Source organism: Pelophylax lessonae, assembly GCF_965119305.1.
Source record: "Pelophylax lessonae genome assembly, chromosome: 1".
In the NCBI taxonomy this organism is placed as follows: Eukaryota; Metazoa; Chordata; class Amphibia; order Anura; family Ranidae; genus Pelophylax; species Pelophylax lessonae.
In genome coordinates, this window is record NC_138768.1 from 356,026,107 (window position 1) to 356,044,286 (window position 18,180).

The window sequence follows — 18,180 nt, forward strand, 5'->3', positions numbered from 1 at the left end:
AAGGTGCATGTGCGGTAGCATCCAAGATGGCTGCTTAAACTGAGAGCTCCGCACTGTCTTGGCAGTTCAGCCCACCCCATTGCCGATTGAAAACCACAAGACTAGCGCCCCAACCATCATCAGCTAGGTGAAGCTATCCTACACGGACACATGTCAGGAGGTTCAGTCCGGAGGGACCTCCGGCCACACTTTTCAGCTAATGCTGCTCCAGCCTATTCCAAGATGGTGGCCACGGCCCAGCCATGTGTTCATATGGAGGAAGGAGATACAGAGCAGGGATCCACTCCTCTATCCCCGCTCGGGCATGTGAGTAACCAACAACAAATTTTCCCCTCTCCTGCATCCACAGACACACTAACTGGGCACACAATGGAGGAATACATGCTGTCCCCACTGGGAATCACTCCAGTTTTCCCAGTCCATGTTACTGGGTCAGAGGAACTAAGCCAGAATCTGCAACTAATTAACATTGATTTACTTCACAAACTATCTGAATTACTGGACAAAGGATTGTCACAAGTAGCTGCTAAAATAACAGGGGATATCAAGGCTGACTTTCAGAATTTAGGGTCCAGAATGGAAGCCATTGAGCACAAACTAGATTCTACAGTCTTAAGAGCCAATCAGAACACAGAGCACATTCAAGTTCTACAGAAACAACTAGAAACCGCTCTCGCAAGGATTGATGATCTCGAGAACAGATCAAGAAAATATAACTTTAGACTTAGGGACTACCAGAGTCAGTGACAGATATTCCAGCGGCAGTTAGAGTTTATCAAAGACTTGATTCCTGATCTTCCATCGCATAGACTGGAACTTGACCGAGCTCACATGGCCTTAAGACCACCCAGAAAAGATGGCTCTCCAAGGGATGTGGTGGTCAAACCCCATTTTTATGCAGTAAAAGAGGAAATCATAAAAAAATCTCGCTCTCAAACTCAACTCACCTGCCAGGGTCTTATGTTGCAGATTTTTGCCGACCTCTCTCCCTCTACAATCCAAAGGAGAAGATCCCTGAAACCTCTTCTAACTGTCTTATCCCAAAGAGACATTAAATACTGGTGAGCCTTCCCATTTGCTCTCAAGTTCATCTAAAAAACAAAACGTATTCCTTTTCTAACTTTGTGGATGGAGAATGAATGCTACTGAACTTGAAATTAATCTCCCAACAGCCCTTGTCTAACTTGAACTCCTTACATGGATCCGCCAAACGTTCTACACCCCCAAGCCCTATCACCCCTGTGTGGAACAAGACCAAGCACAAGTGTTCTAAGGACAATCTGCCTCCTTGATCACCCCAAGCCATATTCTCTCTTAAAAATGTTTTTCCCTGGTTGACCCTTGATATAGGATATTTTCAATCAAGACTGGTCCTAAACACTTACAATTTTTAACCCCCCCCCCATTTATATATTTATGTATTTTATATACAACCTGTATTTAAGCTCCTGATGAATGGACGAGGTCCTAGAAACGCGTCGAGCCTACAATAACTCATGTAATTCCTAGTCTGATACAAGTAAAGACTGTAAGCCTACAGGGAGCATGATGTCATATTAAATCTGTTATACCTTTTAGAGATCCCAGTTTGATCCATGTGAAATTGTATTTATTCTTATTTAATGTGAATTTTATAATCTTTTGTATGCCAATTCTCTGTATGTGTCCTCATCGGTTGTATATGTGACTCTTTTTAATAAATGTATTTAATTTATCTATTATACCATCCAGCTGTCCTCACTCAAAGTCCCATTTTTCTCCTTGGTCTCTCTTTGGGTTTTTTTGCATATATATTTAGGGATGGAGGCAACTGGACAGAAAAGGTGGCAGACCAAATTTCTTTTGCTTTGTATTAATTGGGTGGAAGTCACCCGTGTTTTTTATGCTCTGCTACACCGGAGGGGGGTTTTTCCTACAACCTATCTAAAACTCTACAATTTATATAATCATATTTATATTAAAATTTGCTATATCTAGGTCCCGTTATCTTCCAGCCCCGGGTGGAGGTCGGGGCTGTATGCGGATCCCTGGTTCCGGGGCTGCGATGGATGGCCATGCCAGGTGCGTGGCGCCCGACGGCATCATATCACCATGGCAACCCCTTTGCTTTCCATCTACGTCAGGGGCGGTTTGTTCACACCCATATCCGGTCTGATCGACCGGATGTGGGAGGTACAATTTCCGTCCATATATACCTGACGTTAGCATGGCGCTGGCGTGGACTCATCCTTGCATATCGGGGCACACAGCTTTGGAATTGTTCTATCTTGATCCTCACTGTTTTTCCTTCATATACTTCACACCTTATCGCTCTGCAACTCTGGTAATATATTTTTTCTATTTCAGTTTTTACTTTCAGTCTTGCATGCACCGCTGTTAGTACTACACCTTTGGTTGTTATAAGCATGTGATGTTCTTCGGGGACACTTTTGTATTACTCTCACCTAATCCTTTTACTTTCCTTTCTTCACAATCACCTGATACCCAGTACCCATCTGGGCCTACTTTATTCTCATATTATTCGCACTAGTTTACTCACTTCTTTGGTACTTTATTCTAGGATGGCATTTCCTTGGCTGCATTCCTGGCACTTTTTCCTGGGCTAATTGATCTATCTTATCTGTCTCCTTAAATGAGAAATTTTGAAATACATTTCCCCTTTATTTACCCAATATATGGATATACCTATACATATATACATATATTTTTATCTTTTTTATCCCAGCATGCCTCCTTTTGCCATCTTTCGGAGTGCTGACAATTCTTGGAGTGCGGTTTTATGGATTTTTGACTCTCACTCTACATATGGTTTTTCTCATTCCGGCTGCCCCCCATGCTGGTTGTTGTTTATGCCTCAGCCCCGGTCCAAGCGTTCTCCGGATCGGCCCTGCCCTCCTTCTCCAAGATTGGATAGTGTTTTTTCAAACATATCATACTACTCAAGGTAGTGTTTTTTCTACCATTTTTTTTCTTTTTTCTCTTCTTCCAATACATTATAATTAAGCCCCTTTTTATTTCTATTTCGTCATAATTTAGATTACCAGTTTCAGATATACAACCTGTATTTAAGCTCCTGATGAATGGACGGAGGTCCAAGAAACGCGTCGAGCCTACAATAACTCATATGTAATTCCTAGTCTGATACAAGTAAAGACTGTAAGCCTACAGGGAGCATGATGTCATATTAAATGTGTTATACCTTTTAAAGATCCCAGTTTGATCCATGTGAAATTGTATTTATTCTTATTTAATGTGAATTTTATAATCTTTTGTATGCCAATTCTCTGTATGTGTCCTCATTGGTTGTATATGTGACTCTTTTTAATACATTTATTTAATTTATCTATTATACCGTCCAGCTGTCTTCACTCAAAGTCCCATTTTTCTCCTTGGTCTCTCCTTGGGTTTTTTTGCATCCGAGAAATTTAGGTTCTCCCAAATCTCACATTGTTTAACCACTTCAATACAGGGCACATTTCCCCTTCCCGCCCAGGCCAATTTATAGCTTTTAGCGCTGTTGCATTTTGAATGACAATTGCGCGGTCATGCAACACTGTACCTAAACCAAATTTATGTCATTTTTTCCCATAAATAGAGCTTTCTTTTGGTGGTATTTGATCACCACAAGGTTTTTTCTTTTTTGCTAAACGAATAAAAAATGACCGAAAAGTTTGAAAAAAAAAAAAGGTTTTTGTTTATGTTGTAAAATTTTGTAAATAGATGTGTTTTTTCCTGCACTGATGAGCACTGATGAGGCTGCACTGACAGGCACTGATGAGGAGGCACTGATGGGGTGGCACTAATATGCTGCACTAATTTGCAGCACTGATGGGCACTGATATGTGGCACTGATATGCAGCATTGGTGGGCACTGATAGGTGGCACTGCTGGGCACTGATAGGCAGCATTGATGGGCACTGATAGGTGAAACTGATGGGCACTGATAGGCGGCACTGATGGGCACTGATAAGTGGCACTGATGGGCACTGATAGGCAGCACTGATGGGCACTGGTGGGCGGCACTGATGGGCACTGATGGGCAGTGATATGTGCCACTGATGGGCAATAATGGGCACTGGTTGGCAGCACTGATAGATGGCAATGATAGGCACTGGTGGGCAGCACTGATGGGGAGGGCACTGGCGGGCTCCCTGAGCCCTGATTGCCATCTCTGGTGGCCATGGTGGGCATCCCTGGGGTCATGGGTGAGCATCCCTGGTGGTTCCAGTGGGACCCCCCCCAAGGGTCTGCACTGGTAATCAATGCTCTGATTACCAGTACAGATCCCCCCCCTGTCAGGAGAACCACAAATCGTCTCTCCTCTACTCGTGCCTGTCAGGCATGAATTGAGGAAAGCCGATCAACTGCACTTCCTATTTACTATGTGACCAGCTGTAATTGGACACAGCTGGTCACATGGTAAAGAGCCTACATCAGTAGGCTCTTTACCGTGATCGGAGATGCGGTGCGCCAGAGTCACACGCTGCTCTGCGCGCCCCCCGGGGGCGCGCAGAGCGCATTATCCTGCCGCCGTCATATGACGTTGAGTCAGGATAGTGTAACCACCTTCCTGCCGTCATTTGCCTATAGGATGGGCGGGAAGTGGTTAAATACTCTTTGGAAAAGTAAACCTGACCCCTCGAAATTTGCGGAATACGAGCTTTGGTGTGGCAAGGCCACGGAGCAAAAGGGGGGCGTCTTAATAATCTACTCATCACTGGCAACAGATCATACCAAATATGATTGCTTGGGAAAGGGACTTACAAGAAAATTGGGACATAGAGCACTTTCTCTAGATCTTTTAGAGGTATTTGCAACTATTCTCTAACAGAAGTGAATCTCAAGGTACTCACACAATGGTACCTGGTCCCATCCAGGCTAGCCAAAATGTTCCCCTCTTCCTCTCCCCAATGCCTTATTGGTTGCCAGATGTTAGGATTGATGGTCCATGTGTGGTGGGAATGTCCGAAGATCAGGGGGTTTTGGAACAAAATCTTCTAACTAATTCGTAAAGTTACTGGCTGCATGGTTACCAAATCTCCCTCAGCAGCACTTCTTAACTTTCCCATCCTGAACGTACCCAAACATAAAACATCAAACACTGATTTCTTTTATCTTATTGGGAGCTAAACTTACCACAGCCAGAGCATGGAAAAAACCAAATGTCTCTATTAGGGCGGCTAAGAGGAAAGTATCATGGATAATGTCTCAGGAGAAATTGGTTAGCATCCTAATGGATTATGTTAAAAAGTTTGAGGCAATTTGGGAAACATGGGCAAAGCATATGGGTATATACTTAATCCCCGTAAAATAGCTGATTCCTGATAAGCTGAAGTGACCGACTGAAGGTTTGGCTGACCTTCCTTTTTTCTTCTATACTTTCTAATATTCTGTTCTACCTTCTTTCTTTAATACCTTTGACACTTTGAAATTTCGGTACTTTAACAAGCTGGTTGTTCTTATGCAATGAAAACTACGTCTGAAGCTGAACATCAGACCCAGGCGTCATAGAAATCGATAGCTAGCTTGCTACATTTAAGTTATCCTGAAAGAGCTCATCCCTATTCCAAAGTTAACAATGTTGTTAGTGTTCATCAGTCTCCTTTACACTATTGCTTTTGATACAGGTAATGGCTTGATGCTATCAGCTTTAGCAATAAAAGATTTTTTGAAAAAAAAGTTTGAAAATATGGAGAAGAGGTTGACCAGGGTGTCTCCCACTCCAGGACACAGTTAGAATCCAATGGGGTGTCCGGGTGTGGTCACCATCACTCCCACCGACAGGTGAGCACTCACAATAACTCACCACCGACTACACAAGTCTATTCCAAAATTATGTTTGACCTATGTATCGCCTTACATAAATTACCATGTATTGTTCAATTGTATATCAGACATGTTCAGCTCTACTACTTTTATGACCTATGTATATCACTTCTCATTTGTGAAAACTTCAATAAAAAATTATTGAAAACAAAAAAAGGTCTTTCTAAAATGTCTTACAGGATAATTGCATGGGTCAGTTAGTGAATGCACCAACAAGAGATAACGCATTACTAGACCTACTGATTATAAACAATACAGACCTGATTGCGGATGTGTTGAAATACTGGGGAACTTAGGAAACAGTGACCACAGGTCAATTAGATTCAGTATAAATCACAGAATGTGACACAATGGTAATACAAGTACACTTCATTTCAAAAGAGCCAACTTCCCTAAACTGCGCTCTTTGCTAGACAATATTAAATGGGATAAAATGGGATAAAATCCTAGGAATAAGGAACACTGAGGAAAAATGAGAGTGCTTTTGGAGCATACCAAAGGTATTGGTCAGTGCATTCCAATGGGAAATAAGTTTAAAAGAGCTAAAATGAATCCTGGGTGGCTAAACTCTAACGTAAAAATGCATATAAAAGCAAAAGAAAAGGCCTTCAAAAAATATAGGGCTGAGGGGTCATTATCAGATTTCCAACAATACAACCAATGCAATAAGAAATGTAGGAGCACAATCATGTCAGATTAAATAGACCACAAAATGCACGTAGCGGAGGACAGTAAAAACAAAAACCCCAAGAAATATTTTAAATATATTAACAGTAAGAAAGTGAGGCCAGAACATATTGGCCCCATAAAGGATGGTGAAGGGAATTTGGTTAAAGAAAACAAAAAGAAGGCAAAGGTTTTAAACGCATTATTTTCCTCAGTTTTCATGAAGGAAAAGGGAGGATATAATAACTAAGACTGAATGTAACACGTCACAGAATGCACCCTCATGGCTAACAGAAGCCAGTATCAGAAATAGACTTTAAAAACCTAACATAAATAAGTCACCAGGACCAGATCGAAAAAAAATGTTTCATTGAAAGTGAATTTAAAAAAACACGAGTCCATTCACTGAAATTGGTAGAGAAGCATTTTAACCTTAACCACTTGCCGACCGCCGCACGACTATCTACGTCGGCGGTCAGCCCCTCACAGGCAAACTAACGTAGGGCTACGTTGCTTGCTTGTGAGGGTCTAGGGAGCGAGCGCGCGCCCCCCGGGGCGCGCTCCCGCTCCCGCGTGGTCACGGACCCCCCCGCGCGTGTGACCAGCGGACCCGATGTCCGCCGGTCACACGGCGATCGGCGGGGGAGAGGGAGAATGTCAGGCAGCTTGTGTAAACAAACTGCCTGTCATTCTCTTCGCTGCAAAGACACTGATAAAACGGATCTGGTATGTAGATCCGTTGATCAGTGTCTTTACAGCTAGAGCCACAGCCAATCACAGTAGAAACCACGCCCCTAGGGACACACACAGCCCCTCCCTTCCAAATAAAGTTAACCCCTTCACTACCAGTGTATTTTTACAGTAACAGTGCATATATATAGCACTGATTACTGTAGAAATGTCACTGGTAACCCCAAAAGTGTCAAAAATGTCAGTCAAGGGTCCGATCTGTCCGCCGCAATGTCGCAGTACCGCAAAAAAAATCGCAGATCGCCGCCATTACGCGTTAAAAAAAAAAACAACAAAAATGACAAAAATCTTTCCCTTTGTTAGTAAACGCGATAACTTTTGCGCAAACCAATCAAAATACGCTTTTTGCGATTTTTTTTACCAAACATAGGTAGCATAAAATAAATTGGCCGAAAATTTTTAAAAATTTTGATTTTTACATTTTTTTTGGGGGGAATTTCATATAAAAAAATGTGAAAAATATTGCTATTTTTGCAAAATTGACGCTCTTTTTTTGTTTATAGCGCGTGATCAAAAAATCGCACAGGTGATCAAATACCACCAAAAGAAAGCTCTGTTTGTGGGAAAAAAAGGACGTCAAATTCGTTTAGGTACAGCGTCGCACGACCGCGCAATTATGCGTTAAATTCACGCAGTGCCGAATCGCAAAATACCCCCTGGTCGGAATGGGGGTAAAATCTTCCGGGGCTTAAGTGGTTAAACTGCGAAGAGGGCTCTTTACTGTCACAGCAGTAGGGTTGTTGAATTCTCTTCCACAAGCAGTGTTATCAGCAGGAAGTGTTGATAGTTTAAAAAAAACTATTAAATGAGCGCCTTAAAGCGTAACTCCACTTTTATTGAGAAAAAAACATTCCCCTCTGGGTGATTTCTGTACATTGCAAGGATTTTAACAAACTTTGTTGCAGATTCTTACCTTTTGTTATTCTGAAGAAACCATTGTTTGTTCCACTGTGCCTCTGTGCTGAGTGGGTCAAATGGGAGTGGTTTCATAATTATCTATCAGCTGTGGCAGCTGCGGGGCTCTAATGAGGAAAGCTGCTATGCCTGTATCCCTTTAGACGTGTTCCTATTGGGAGTATCTCACCAAAAATGACATTTTTGTTGCAGGGGATGCCAGAGATCTGAAAACCATGATCCTACTTTATCATATGTATTTACTGCTATTTCTCATATGGCTCTATACTAATACATAATGCAATGCTGCTTCTCATATAGCTCTATACTAATACATATACATAATTATTCTCATTGCCATTAGAAAAATTGTTCCAGTGCCATACATTATAAAATATAAATAAATAATTAAAAATCATTAATAAAACAGTTAATGTCGAGGTCTACGTTCAAACTTGTGGGTATCATGCTTTTTAATAAATAAATCCATTTTGTTTCATTACGCGAAATCGCCCTCTTTGTTAACTCTATCTATGCCACAAAAGGACAATTTCCTAGGGTCTCTATTGTGGTAGAGCCTAAAATGATTTGAGAGGCTATGTTTGCAGGAGCCTTTTTTAATGTTGTTTATATGTTCTCCTTATCTTACTTTTAATTCCCTGGTAGTCCTACCTACATATTATAGGCCACATTCGCATTCTAGTAAGTATGTTACATGGGTGCTACTGCAGGTTATGAATTTATCTATTTGGTACGTTAATAAAGTTGTGTTCAAACTAAAATGTGTTTTCTTTTTTTGTTCTTTATGGCATGTTCTACAGGCAGTGCATTTTCCACACCTAAAATAACCCCACCTGATCCAAAAAAGTGACTGTTTTTTTTTTTTTTTTGGGGGGGAGGGGGCTGGTACGTTCTTAAATATTTTGTCTCTCAGATTAGGTGGGCGTGTGTATATAAACTTAGGTCTTTTAGGTAAAATCTTTTTAAAAATGGGGTCTCTTAAGAGTACGGGTCAATGTGTTTTAAAAACTTTTTCAAGTTGCTTATATTGTACATTGAACTCTGTGCAGAAGGCTATCTTGTACTCTTCTTTCGATTTTGGTCTTGGTACCAATAATTCCTCTCTATTTGCAATTCTTATGTTTTGTTGTATAATAGTCAAAGATGTAGGCTTATAGCCCTTTTCTACAAATCTATTGATTAATATGTTGTCTTGTTCGTCATAGTCTTCTGTAGTGTTGCAGTTTCTTTTGATCCTTAATAATTGGTACCCCCGCTAGCCACTTGGGATGGTGTCCACTACTTGTGGAAATGTAGCTGTTCTTGTCTACTTCTTTAAAATAAGTTCTAGTGTAAAGTTGATTATCCTGTTTAAAAATAGTGAGATCCAAATAGTTTATTTTTTCCTTACTATAGTCAGCCGTAAATGTTAGATTGTATTTTTTTTTGTTCATTTGCTGAATGAAATCTTTGAGTGTGTTTTCGGATCCCTCCCTTATGATAAAGATATCGTCTATATATCTTCTTTATATTTTTAGATGTGGGTTGGGTTTGGAAAAATGTTTTCGGCTTCCCACTTGCTCATAAGGATATTAGCGACCACTCTTATCTGTTTGTAGAATCCCATGCCCATGTTGCCCATGGCTGTCTCTAAAACATCCAACATAAAATCAACTTGGGGTTTAGGCAATGTATTAGAAAAATAAGAACTTCCGCGCTATGGACTAAATGGATAGATAAGTGAATAATTAAGTGAAAAAAATGTGTATAAATAAATAAATAAAAAATATGTAGTAAATGTATAAAATATAAAATATATATATATATATATATATATATATATATATATAGATATATCTAAAAATAGGCTGCAGCCTCCCTGGATGATAGTCCGGAGACTATGCACTGGATATAAAAGGAATAGGGGTGATGGCGCTACCTATATAATTTAGATATAATAAAAATGTAATAAGCTGTGATGCAAAGTGCCTTAAGCTAAAAACAATAATGTGTAATATTCAAACAATAATATATTCCATAAAAACTTCAATTAAGTGCAAGTGCAAGGTATAAAAGTGCCTGCAGAAAGATTGGAAAGTGACTGGTGCAATAATTGTATGAGCAATAAATAATATTTAACATGCAATATTAATGTGCTAAAAAATATGGTGCTATATAAAGTGAGCTGTTCCACTCATACCACGTGTTGATATGGGGAATAAAAAAGTGCCAACAGAGCAAAAATAGAAAAAAGTTATTATTTTAAAAAATACAGCTTGCAATGTCCAATAAGGAAAGATCCAGTAGAAAAGTCTATATCATGTGCGGTGACTTCAAAGGCAATAAAGGTGACAGCACTCGGAACAAACCGACACTCAGGTGAAAAGGTGACCCCGTGGTGGGTGGTAAGGTGCTGGGATTCCTTTGATAAAATTGCACACTTACCAGAGACACCCACCCCACACAGGGGTATAGAGCGGGTGTATTTATGGGTCTGGCAACCTAGCGGTATCCTCCTATCCCTGGGTGGAGGGCGTGTGCCGAGGATCAGGCTGGTCCTGGTGTGGATGTACCCTAGGATGGTCCCCTGTGTGCCTTCCTGCCTAGGTATGTTCCGAGGGATCCACTCAGCTCCACTCCCGATATTTAAACCAGAAAATAAATGGTGGACATAGTGTAATTCCGCAATATGCTTTATTGAGCAAAAAAATGAAAAGGTACTCACATTGAACAGGAAAAAAACGAGCGTGACTGTATTGTCCGAGCGCTTGCGATCCAAGCCTCGTTCCCATATAGGTTTACCGGAAATGACTTGACACGCTGTACGCGTTTCGTAGCTTGTACGTCATCAGCAGCGTCAAGTCACGTCCGGCAAGCTTCCCTTAAATATGTATGCGGTAACCAGGCAACCCTGATAGAGCTTCCTGATTTGTTGTGCGGTCCGAGCGGACTACGGAAACATGGCGCCTGCTAGAATGAAAAAAGCTATATATAAAGCAGAGATGACTCCGTCCGAATATATTAAAAAACTCTTAGCGAGGCGGTATATATAAATATCAGTGTAAAATGGTTCCTGGTCATGCATATACATATTTCCGGAAGAATAATATACATTCGGTATTCGAATACATAAAAAAGTTTATACATAAACATCAATACATGTCGATAAAAGTAACTGTCAGTAAAACATAAAAAATAAAGAAATATGAAATAAAAAATATAAAAATATATACATAGGAAGAAGATAAATGTAAAGAATATAAAAAATATGAAAATATAAAAACGGGGGGGGGGGGGGGGAAGTATAGAAGACGGGTATATGTAATTTTAAACTGTGTTTACGATGGGGGAATTTTTCGGGAGACATCTAGTGGACATGGGCAGAACTACACGAAATAATGTCAATAAATACATATATTGAATTCACATGAATTTAAAAATATATTTTGAATATTTTAAAAAGGATATTAAAATATATTAAAATGTTTAACTAAGAGGCGGATAGGAACTGCGTGAGGGTAAAAGTGTTGCAAATATCTAGTGTTAAATCTAATAAATGTAATAATCATATATGGGATTTATTTCCGTATGGCACACATAATTTAAATGAAGTTACACTAGGACATCTCACATGTATGTGTCATGTCCCAATATGTCACAGATGTTAACTAGATCTAAAAACAAGAGTGTTGAATAATCCTAAGTTGCACAGATTAAAATGAATACTAAAAATTAGAAATAAAACAATTTAAATCGATATCTAAATTTAGGCCTTTGGGCTGTAGTGTATGTAATCTATAGATCCATAAAGTTTCATTTTTGGAGATCTTTCTTGTTTTGTTGTCTCCTCGCCAATGTGCGGATATACAATCGATGCCACAGAAAGTGAGGCCTCTAGGGTCCTTATTATGCTTCTCCGCAAAGTGCCTAGACAGGCTGTGCTTAGGAAAACCTAAACGGATATTTTTAATATGCTCTCTAATTCTGATATATAACGGTCTGGTGGTCCTACCCACATATTGTAAACGGCAGGGACATTCCACCAAATATGTAACATGGTCTGTCTGGCAAGTAATAAGTTTATTAATATTGAAATTTTCCCCTGTTGTTCTCGATTTAAATTGTAATGTTTTCCTCGGTTGTTTTGGGTTAGTCTTACAGGCCAAGCATCTTTTGCACCTAATGAACCCCTTAAGGTCTTTGAACATTTTCACTGGTTTAGGTGGATCCACCACGTTGTGCACCAATTGATTTCGAAGTGAAGGTGCCTTTCTGTATATAAACGCAGGTTTATTGGGTAGCAATTTGGAAAGGGTCCTGTCGGATTTAAGTATAGGCAAGTATCTCTTGATGATGCGTTCAGTCTCTCTGAAATTTTTATGAAATCCTGTAATGAAAGCCATTTCTCCTCTCTTGTTTGTACGATTCTTTTTGTTTAGCAAATCGTCCCTATTCATTTTGGATATTATTTCTCTAGTTTTGTATAATTTCTCTTTGTCGTATCCTTTTTCTACAAATCTATCCAATAGGATTTCTGATTGTGTTAGAAAATCTTCGTGTTTATCACAATTCCGTCTCATTCTTATGAACTGGCCTTTAGGTATATTCCCTTTCCAATTGGGATGGTGGCAACTATTAATAGGTATATATCCGTTTCTGTCTGTGCTCTTAAAAAAAGTTCTACTTTTTAAAACATGTTCCTCCTTAAAAATTTGCAGATCTAAAAAATTGATCGATTCTTGGTTCCAGTTGCCGGTGAACTTTATTCCAAAAGGATTATTATTAAGTATTGAAAAAAATTCTTTTAAAGTGTCTTCAGTGCCATTCCAAATAATTACAATATCATCTATGTAGCGTTTGTAAAAAACCAACTCTGGAATATGTCGCCCATAGACACAAGTTTCCTCTAGTAAGTCCATGAGTAGTGTTGAGCGAACACGGACTGTATTATTCGTGTTCGTACCGAATAATTGGATTTTTTGTACCCGAACACGGACACGGACACTTTACTGTATGTTCGGGTAAAAATCCGTGTTCGGTCGTTTTATTTCCGGGTTTTGCATGCTTTGGCGCTCTTTTCATGGCGGGCTTTCAACAGCCAATCAACAATCGTTTAACTGGTGTGCCTTAAGCCATCCCAGCCATGCCTGCAAATGTCTCAGTAGCTGTGATTGGCCGTCTGAAGCATGTGACCAAGTCTTTATAAGTTCGAGGCAGCCGCAGCGGCGTCATTATGCTGCTTAGATTCAGGGACAGAGCACACATCAACGTGCTGGCTGCTGATTAGGGAAAGATAGGCAGGAAAAAACCATTTGTGTCCGGATAGAATTGAGGGACAGGTCGGAGTGTTTAGGCAGGGCGAGTTGTAGGCATTTTAGGGATAGAGTCTGCTGAATTATAGGGTCAGTGTCTTCTACAAACTACAATCGATATTGCTGTGTGGGGGGTGGGGTCTGCACTCAATCCTGATCTACGATCTCTTCTCAATCCTGTTAGGGACAGAGTCTGCTGAATTTTAGGGAAACTGTGTTCTACAAACTACAATCGATATTGCTGTGTGGTGTGGGATTGGAGATAGGCAGGTGTCAGTGATCCACATCCATTTTTCTGTGTGTGAGCTGCAGTGAACACAATCTTTTTGGGCTGCAGTGAACACAATCTTTTTGGGCTGCAGTGAACACAATCTTTTTGGGCTGCAGTGAACACAATCTTTTTGGGCTGCAGTGAACACAATCTTTTTGGGCTGCAGTGAACACAATCTTTTTGGGGTGCAGTGAACAAAATCTTTTTGGGGTGCAGTGAACACAATCCTTTTTGGTGTGCAGTGAACACAATCTTTGTGGGGTGCAGTGAACAAAATCCTTTGTGGGGTGCAGTGAACACAATCTTTTTGGGGTGCAGTGAACAAAATCCTTTTTGGGGTGCAGTGAACAACATCCTTTTTGGGGTGCAGTGAACACAATCTTTTTGGGGTGCAGTGAACAAAATCCTTTGTGGGGTGCAGTGAACACAATCTTTTTGGGGTGGAGTGAACAACATCCTTTTTGGGGTGCAGTGAACAAAATCCTTTTTGGGGTGCAGTGAACAAAATCATTTTTGGGGTGCAGTGAACACAATCTTTTTGGGGTGCAGTGAACACAATCTTTGTGGGGTGCAGTGAACACAATCTTTTTGGGGTGGAGTGAACAACATCCTTTTTGGGGTGCAGTGAACAACATCCTTTTTGGGGTGCAGTGAACACAATCTTTTTGGGGTGCAGTGAACACAATCTTTGTGGGGTACAGTGAACAGAATCTTTGTGGGGTGCAGTGAACACAATCTTTGGGGGGTACAGTGAACACAATCTTTGTGAGGTGCAGTGAACACAATCTTTGTGGGGTGCAGTGAACACAATCATTGTGGGGTGCAGTGAACTCAATCTTTGTGGGGTACAGTGAACACAATCTCATACTTCTGAAGGTTTGAGGGTGCTGCCTGTTCCATACTCCCCCTACTCCTAGCCTTTTAGGGGTACAAACAATAGTAATTGGGGCCTAGTGTGGTTGTGTACGTGTGATATACATACACTTTTTTGGGATCATATTTTCTATTCCGCTATTTAATCAAAAACCTTTGGGGATCAGTTAAATTGGGGGATAGTCTGTGTTGGTACGTGTGAGAGAGATCCACCTTTCCAAGTTGTTGGGGTTCATCTCATACTTCTGAAGGTTTGAGGGTGCTGCCTGTTCCATACTCCCCCTACTCCTAGCCTTTTAGGGGTACAAACAATAGTAATTGGGGCCTAGTGTGGTTGTGTACGTGTGATATACATACACTTTTTTGGGATCATATTTTCTATTCCGCTATTTAATCAAAAACCTTTGGGGATCAGTTAAATTGGGGGATAGTCTGTGTTGGTACGTGTGAGAGAGATCCACCTTTCCAAGTTGTTGGGGTTCATCTCATACTTCTGAAGGTTTGAGGGTGCTGCCTGTTCCATACTCCCCCTACTCCTAGCCTTTTAGGGGTACAAACAATAGTAATTGGGGCCTAGTGTGGTTGTGTACGTGTGATATACATACACTTTTTTGGGATCATATTTTCTATTCCGCTATTTAATCAAAAACCTTTGGGGATCAGTTAAATTGGGGGATAGTCTGTGTTGGTACGTGTGAGAGAGATCCACCTTTCCAAGTTGTTGGGGTTCATCTCATACTTCTGAAGGTTTGAGGGTGCTGCCTGTTCCATACTCCCCCTACTCCTAGCCTTTTAGGGGTACAAACAATAGTAATTGGGGCCTAGTGTGGTTGTGTACGTGTGATATACATACACTTTTTTGGGATCATATTTTCTATTCCGCTATTTAATCAAAAACCTTTGGGGATCAGTTAAATTGGGGGATAGTCTGTGTTGGTACGTGTGAGAGAGATCCACCTTTCCAAGTTGTTGGGGTTCATCTCATACTTCTGAAGGTTTGAGGGTGCTGCCTGTTCCATACTCCCCCTACTCCTAGCCTTTTAGGGGTACAAACAATAGTAATTGGGGCCTAGTGTGGTTGTGTACGTGTGATATACATACACTTTTTTGGGATCATATTTTCTATTCCGCTATTTAATCAAAAACCTTTGGGGATCAGTTAAATTGGGGGATAGTCTGTGTTGGTACGTGTGAGAGAGATCCACCTTTCCAAGTTGTTGGGGTTCATCTCATACTTCTGAAGGTTTGAGGGTGCTGCCTGTTCCATACTCCCCCTACTCCTAGCCTTTTAGGGGTACAAACAATAGTAATTGGGGCCTAGTGTGGTTGTGTACGTGTGATATACATACACTTTTTTGGGATCATATTTTCTATTCCGCTATTTAATCAAAAACCTTTGGGGATCAGTTAAATTGGGGGATAGTCTGTGTTGGTACGTGTGAGAGAGATCCACCTTTCCAAGTTGTTGGGGTTCATCTCATACTTCTGAAGGTTTGAGGGTGCTGCCTGTTCCATACTCCCCCTACTCCTAGCCTTTTAGGGGTACAAACAATAGTAATTGGGGCCTAGTGTGGTTGTGTACATGTGATATACATACACTTTTTTGGGATCATATTTTCTATTCCGCTATTTAATCAAAAACCTTTGGGGATCAGTTAAATTGGGGGATAGTCTGTGTTGGTACGTGTGAGAGAGATCCACCTTTCCAAGTTGTTGGGGTTCATCTCATACTTCTGAAGGTTTGAGGGTGCTGCCTGTTCCATACTCCCCCTACTCCTAGCCTTTTAGGGGTACAAACAATAGTAATTGGGGCCTAGTGTGGTTGTGTACGTGTGATATACATACACTTTTTTGGGATCATATTTTCTATTCCGCTATTTAATCAAAAACCTTTGGGGATCAGTTAAATTGGGGGATAGTCTGTGTTGGTACGTGTGAGAGAGATCCACCTTTCCAAGTTGTTGGGGTTCATCTCATACTTCTGAAGGTTTGAGGGTGCTGCCTGTTCCATACCCCCCCTACTCCTCATCTAGCCTTTTAGGGGTACAAACAATAGTAATTGGGGCCTAGTGTGGTTGTGTACGTGTGATATACATACACTTTTTTTGGATCATATTTTCTATTCCGCTATTTAATCAAAAACCTTTGGGGATCAGTTAAATTGGGGGATAGTCTGTGTCGGTACGTGTGAGAGAGATCCACCTTTCCAAGTTGTTGGGGTTCATCTCATACTTCTGAAGGTTTGAGGGTGCTGCCTGTTCCATACCCCCCCTACTCCTCATCTAGCCTTTTAGGGGTACAAACAATAGTAATTGGGGCCTAGTGTGGTTGTGTACGTGCGAGATACATACACTTTTTTTGATCATATTTCCTATTCCGCTATTCAATAAAAACCTTTGAGGATCAATTGAATTGCGGGATAGTCTGTGTCGGTACGTGTGAGAGAGATCCACCTTTCCAAGTTGTTGGGGTTCATCTCATACTTCTGAAGGTTTGAGGGTGCTGCCTGTTCCATACTCCCCCTACTCCTCATCTAGCCTTTTAGGGGTACAAACAATAGTAATTGGGGCCCAGTGTGGTTGTGTACGTGTGATATACATACACTTTTTTGGGATCATATTTTCTATTCCGCTATTTAATCAAAAACCTTTGGGGATCAGTTAAATTGGGGGATAGTCTGTGTCGGTACGTGTGAGAGAGATCCACCTTTCCAAGTTGTTGGGGTTCATCTCATACTTCTGAAGGTTTGAGGGTGCTGCCTGTTCCATACCCCCCCTACTCCTCATCTAGCCTTTTAGGGGTACAAACAATAGTAATTGGGGCCTAGTGTGGTTGTGTACGTGCGAGATACATACACTTTTTTTGATCATATTTCCTATTCCGCTATTCAATAAAAACCTTTGAGGATCAATTGAATTGCGGGATAGTCTGTGTCGGTACGTGTGAGAGAGATCCACCTTTCCAAGTTGTTGGGGTTCATCTCATACTTCTGAAGGTTTGAGGGTGCTGCCTGTTCCATACTCCCCCTACTCCTCATCTAGCCTTTTAGGGGTACAAACAATAGTAATTGGGGCCCAGTGTGGTTGTGTACGTGTGATATACATACACTTTTTTTGGATCATATTTTCTATTCCGCTATTTAATTTAACTGGGCCTCCATGCGAGACCTGTGTGCCTTGTTGCGCTGTTTTGAGTACTCCACCAACATGGCCAGTGGCAATGACGCCGTTCTCAGCTTAACTATCCCACTTCTATGCCTCCTTGAAAAAACAATTCGGGCGATGATGGAAGAGGATGTGGCACAGGATGAGGAGGAGGAGGAGGATGAAGAGGTAACATTTCCAAGGCTTTCAGGGCAGTCATTCGCAAGGGGCTCCGAGGGTGGGTTCCTGCACACGCAAACGCCAGGGACGCAATTGTCCAGCAGGGGCACAGTTCTGGAGGATGAGGAGGATGAGGAGGAGGAGGAGCTGGAGGAGGAGATGGAACCATGTTCACAGCAGGGTGGCACCCAGGCCAGCTCATGGCCATCACTGGTGCGTGGCTGGGGGGATACAGAGGACACGGACGATACACCTCCCACAGAGG